This window comes from Photinus pyralis, unplaced genomic scaffold (genome assembly GCF_008802855.1).
Source record: "Photinus pyralis isolate 1611_PpyrPB1 unplaced genomic scaffold, Ppyr1.3 Ppyr1.4_LG2, whole genome shotgun sequence".
In the NCBI taxonomy this organism is placed as follows: Eukaryota; Metazoa; Arthropoda; class Insecta; order Coleoptera; family Lampyridae; genus Photinus; species Photinus pyralis.
This window is the reverse complement of record NW_022170403.1, coordinates 2,599,157-2,605,489: the sequence shown is the minus strand read 5'-3', so window position 1 is coordinate 2,605,489 and position 6,333 is coordinate 2,599,157.

The window sequence follows — 6,333 nt, the reverse complement described above, 5'->3', positions numbered from 1 at the left end:
AAACGTCTGTCAATGTGCTAGCGCCCTATTATTTTTTCGCTCAGATATTATATTAAAATTGATGGCAGATGTTTATTAATAAACTTTTGTTTGTTGTGTTGTGCTCTCAAATTTTAAAAAAATACATAAAAAGAGAACTACCCGCTCAACAGACGTATGATATACGTTTACACACTAGTTCCAACCTATGTCTAATTGCAAAATCTTTCAGATCTATCCAATCTGCTAAAACAAAATATTGCGATTGGCGTGCGCGCTATCAGAATACAAGAATGCAATTTCAATTGCTTGGTGCGTTTGCATATACCAAAGAGTGCAAAAATTTTCTCCAAATTAAACCATAGTGCGCACTAAATTGTGATTGATACAGTGTAGTAATTAAAGTAAACACTGAGACGGTGAAAAGAGAATTATAAAGTCAAATTATTTTAATTAAACCACTGGCGTGTTCAAATTTTCATGATCAAATATATACTTTAAATGTTGCTTTACTTGTTTAAGCACTTTATAGCAGTTGGTTTGCCATACCCACTTTACGTTCACGAGTTGTTAAATTAAACTTCGGGAGACTTTTATTTATTGGAAGCCATTCAAGTTGCTGATTGCTTCTCGTGATGTAAATGTAAATGGATCAGGTGGAAAAATGGAAGGTCCTGTGTATATAAGGAATCCGGGTATACGAATATAACTTAGCAATTAAATTGCAAAAAAATGAATTATAGAATACGCACTTTGATGTAAAAGTTTCTATAAAATTGCTATGAGAAGAAGACTGAAATGAAACAAATTTATAATTTTTGCTGTGGACAAATAGAAACGTAAACATAAACTAGTAGTTTTTGACTTGGCATCCTTTGCGTAAACATTTTGGAAGTGCTCTTATTACTTACTTCTCAACAACACATCTGGCAGAAAATAAACAGATTACGTGACAAAGGCCGTACAAGTTTCGTGAAAGTTCAAACTATACTTATGGGTTGTTCATCAGCTGGTTTACAGTTTGTTGTAATTAGTTACGTAATTCGATATTTAATAGTGCTAAACACGCGCGTATGCTTATGCAGTAATATTAAATCAAATGGGACAATTTAGAGAGAGGAAATCTAGCTACGACTACAAGTTTATTAAGCAGTCCACAGTCCTCAAAGTTCAGAGAGTCGCGAAGTGATTTTCTTGTAAATATGAACTGTGCTAGTTTAGCTGTTTGCTGATGATGACATTAACGCTGTTGAAAGGGTTTTGTATTTGCTAAGAATAATTTCGTCTTGTAGTTTCTTGATCAAAGAAAATGATTGTAAATAGTCTTTTACTTTAAAACAAAAGTTAAACGAATTTATGCGCGAACTGCATTGAACCAGTACGATTATTTAACTAGATTATTGATTATTAAAGACTCCTACTCAAACCCCTATTATGCGGGTCACTGGCGAACTCTTATTATCTCACAAAATTTTTTTAAAAGAACGCGTACCTACAGAATTGTGTCCACTTTCTAAAATTTGATCACTTTTTAGATTGACAGGAGTTTTATTCCCTGTCCATTGTTTCACTTTTCCGGAAACTTTGTACTAATTACAGTCATTTTGGTAATCGCTCTCAAAGCTCCTAAAGCTCCAGCTGCCGGAGCTTTTACCAGTACCTAGGTACATCCGATGCTGGCCAACCGAATTTATTTTCAGTTAATCCAATCATATGAAGGTGAAAAGGGCGTTTTGTGTGGTTGGTTCTCCATTCTAATAATTGCAATAACAAAAAATGCAAATGCTTCGATACCATTCTTCAATACGAATTTCTAAATTTGTATAGAAAGATTTTTTTTTGTTCGATCTATAAGATTTTTCATTAAGTTATGACCTTCACTTGCCGATTCGATCTGAAGCGGCAACTGCATACCAGAATATATGCAAATACAAGTTGCACATTTTTGCCAGATACTCCGTTGCAATATATTTCAAAATGCACGGTTATCCTTGAAATCAAGATTTCTTGATTTTTTTTACTAACCTAACTGTATATGCGATGTTCCTAATAGTACGTTTGGTACGCCAAAAAAAACTGCACTTTTTGATTGGAATATGCCACTTTCTGTGTTAATAGTTACTACCAAAAGGCAACTTTTGAGGTAGGGAGCCACTCGAAAATCCGTGCAGGAAACCAAAATGGTGGCCGCCAAAATGGCGCCATTAGCCGCAATATATTTTTTTGTATCTCTGCTCCTCTTAGTCCGATTTTAATTTTCTTTTTTTGATTGAAAGCTCTTGTGACGAGGAAACTTTTTTGATATATACCTAACATTTATCTCTAAAACTGAAGGATTTAGCACAATTTAAAAAAAAAGTGGTTTTTTTTTACGAATTTGAATCACAAGTAAGCTCAACCCGATTTTTATGTGTAACTTGTCCACGTCAAATGTTAATATGTAAGATTTTATATTATTCAGCACAATATTCTGACTCTTAAGGTCTGATGATGAATCGGTCTATACGATTCGAAGTCGATTAGCTAAAAAAATATTAAAATTCAATTATTTGAAAAACGAGTTTTATTGTATCAATTTGTATCGACAAATAATTCATTACGTCAAGAAAATAGTGGTTGCTATTTAAAAACAGTATGCCCCCTTTGACCGTGCAGAAGTATGCTACTGACCCCAAATTGAATGTACGTGGATTGGTAGCAAACTTTTTATAATTATGGATGTCATAAAAAGCTTCTTTAAAAAATGTTTTGAAGATAAAATTTTCACCCTGTATAAAAAGCATATCCGGAAAATGGTTAGCCTCGCGGTTAGCATTACGAAAAAAAACCGATAAGACCTACAAAAATAATTCTTTTGTTAAGGGATACCCGGGGATACCTATAAAAAATATCAAAATGTATAGGCTGCCCCCGAGAACACCCTATATACCTAAAAATACGTTTTAGGCTTCTCCTCAGGCTTCTCGTACCAACAAACCGTTACCATTAATCTCAACCATTGAGGCTCTATCGTCCGCTTACAGAAGGTGGATTCCCTGTATAATAAAAATGATTCAACTTATATGAATAGGTATCTAAAACTTGGAAACAATAATATTCCGTTAATATCCTTAAAGAAAATTCGAGAGAAAACCCTCGAAAAAACTCATGATCTGATAAATAAGCACTCCAAATTTCACATTCGTCGTAGCTTAAACCAACTAGTTAAATAAAATAGGACAAGTAAGAGCGAGAGTAAGATTTAAAGTTGATATACTGAGTGTTCCTTTAATTACTTTAAAAGCAGAGTGTATTTTCTGTTTTTCAGAAGGCTTTTCCTTTTAATTTTCAAAATGCTTGATCTCGTGCCTGATGAAACAAATATTGCGCATTTTAAAAAAAAAACATGGCGGATTGAAATTTTGAGAACTTGCAGGGTAGATACAAGGAGTTTTGGGGTTGTGTCGATTGAATTTAAAACAATGGTCTTTTTTGTCGAAAAGACGGGATATTGCACAATTATTAAGAGCTTACTTGTGATTCAAATTCGTAAAAAAAACACTTTTTTAATATTGTGCTAAATCCTTAAGTTTTAGAGATAAAGGTTATATAGCAAAAAAGTTTCCTCGTCACAAGAGCTTTCAATAAAAAAAAGAAAATTAAAATCGGACTATTAGGAGCAGTGATACAAAAAAATATATTGTGGCTAATGGAGCCATTTTGACGGACACCATTTTGGTTTCCTGCACGGATTTTTGAGTGGCTCCCTATCTCAAAAGTTGCCTTTTGGTATTAACTACTACCACAGAAAGTGGCATACTCCAATCAAAAAGTGCAGTATTTTCCCCATTCTAGCCATGTACCTACCCGACGTACTATAACTATATAGAGGGTGACAATTTGAAAACTTACCACCCCCCATATCTTAGTAAATAAACGAGATATTTAAAAAAATCAAAATCCGTTTCGGTAATTCGGAGGGGGAATCACAATATTCACAATGACATAGTTGGCGACGCACCCCCTCCAACCCCCTGCGCCCCAGCCACCCCAACTTTTAAATCTTAAATAGTGACCCCCCATGTGTGATACGTCGTTGGAAAGCTCTGAAAAAATGCTTTCCAACAATACCAAATAGCATTACATTTAGATTAGTAATTATCGTGCAAATCAAAAAATAAACATGGAAAATCGTATTTAACTTGAACTTCCAAAGCCGACTCGACAGCAACTCATTTTTGATCGCCAGTTATAATCTATTCTCAAACTCTTGTCGAACCTTTCCAATGTTGGTTTTGTAATATTTCGACATTCTTGAATTATTCTCTGTCTTAGTTCGTCTATGTTCGCCGGTTGCGTTTTAAATACGACAGATTTCAAATGTATCATATTAGTTTATTTTTTGATTTGCACGATAATTACTAACCTAAATGTAATAAATGTAATGCTATTTGGTATGGTTGCAAAGCATTTTTTCAGAGCTTTCCAACGACGTATGGGGGATCACTATTTAAGATTCAAAAGTTGGGGTGGCTGGGGCGCAGGGGGTTGGAGGGGGTGCGTCGCCAACTATGTCATTGTGATTCCCCCTCCGAATTACCGAAACGGGTTTTGATTTTTTTAAATATCTCGTTTATTTACTAAGATATGGGGGGTGGTAAGTTTTCAAATTGTCACCCTGTATATGGTTCTTATTTTCATAAAGATCTAAATTCCCTAACGCGCCTACGGTAGTGATGATGTAATTGGAATGTACCGATTCAGTTTGCGTCATTTTTGGTGTACACGCTGAAGCCCTGAAGGAATGGTTACTTTAAGTTGCATCCCTTACAAACACAATTGGCAAATCGGTCAAGACCGTTCATTGATCATTATTATTTTGTACTAGTTTGTAAAACAGACATCAAATTTTGTACCGCTACTTTTTAGCACATTTTGGTCAAAACTAAAACATGAAACTGGCTCTACTTTAGCGATCTGAGTGATGAACCCAAAATTTAGGAAACAGTTAGTTTCATAGAGATAAATAGAATTGGCACTGTTGGAAACCACGGTTAATTTTTTGGGTCATTCTTTATTATTTGTACTTTTTGAAAAAAAAGGGATGCGCATGCGCAGACCCATCTTTTTTTATTTATGATCGGTTTTTTTTTTCTCTGAAATTATTAAGAGAACCTAAAGAAATAAATTATAAAAAAATAGACTGCGCATACGGAGACTAAAACGCGCAACAAAATTATTACGCATCCACAGACAGACAGATGCATTGTATATTTATGATCCAATTCCCCTGTAATTTCAGCGTTTCAAAGAGTAATTTTTACGAACAAAGACTCTTAACGTGGAAATGCGCTTTTTGTAAGGCCACATCTGCAACAACACGACAAAATCACATAAGATCAAAAATACGTAATTATTCAATGACGAGCATTTAATTGTCCAATAATAATTAATTGTATCTTGTATTAGAAAATGTTTGTCTTCCACCAATATTGAAGTTTTTTCCATCTAGCCATTTGGTTACACTCCTAATATGCGCCTACTTTCTTTCGTCTTCACTTTCAATTAATTTTTTATAGTTTTACCATTTCATTTTTCTTGATTTTTAATACTAAAAGTAAATCCTTTGTTTCTTTCATTTTATCAGGATCTACATCAGTACGTAACTTCTCTTTAACAGGTTTAATAGACTTTTCTTTACTTTCAAAATCATTTTCCACGGAATAGTTTCTAGTTAACGTTCAATAAAATCTCTTACATATTGTAACGTTTTCGTTACATTGTCCCCTCCTTAGAACCTGTTTCGCCCCGAGATATCGGGCTGAGAATCATAAGGGAACCGACACGTTGCAGCTTTACAATAATATTCATTTTTGGGAAGAAACACTCCACTGATCTTGGATAAATTGAACTCCTTGGATTATAGTTGCACACTGGTCTCGCGTAAGATTACCTAAATACGAGTAGGTACCAAAAGGCCATATAAATGTAGGTATATTAAGGAAATGGTATGTGTTGTTTAAGCATTAAATTGTTCATTTAATGCTAAATCTACCTATCATAATATGGGTAGTACTAAAATTTACTTTGAAATGGCCATCTCATTTCTTAACTCTTGAAAAATTAATTGTTTGAAATTGGATTGCGGGTAATTTAAATAAGTACATTTACACCTTAACCAAACTTTAATTTTGTGTCCATCATCTGTCAAAGCTTTTGACAGCGATTGGAATCAAAGAGTACAGAAAAGCGAAAAACAGCCATTTTGTTGTAATTCCGTGACTGATATGTCAATATAGCAACTATTTCCGTTCTTTCTAGCTTTCTCAATTACATTTGTTCAGATTAAAATGACTAGATTTAAGTTTTGTTTCT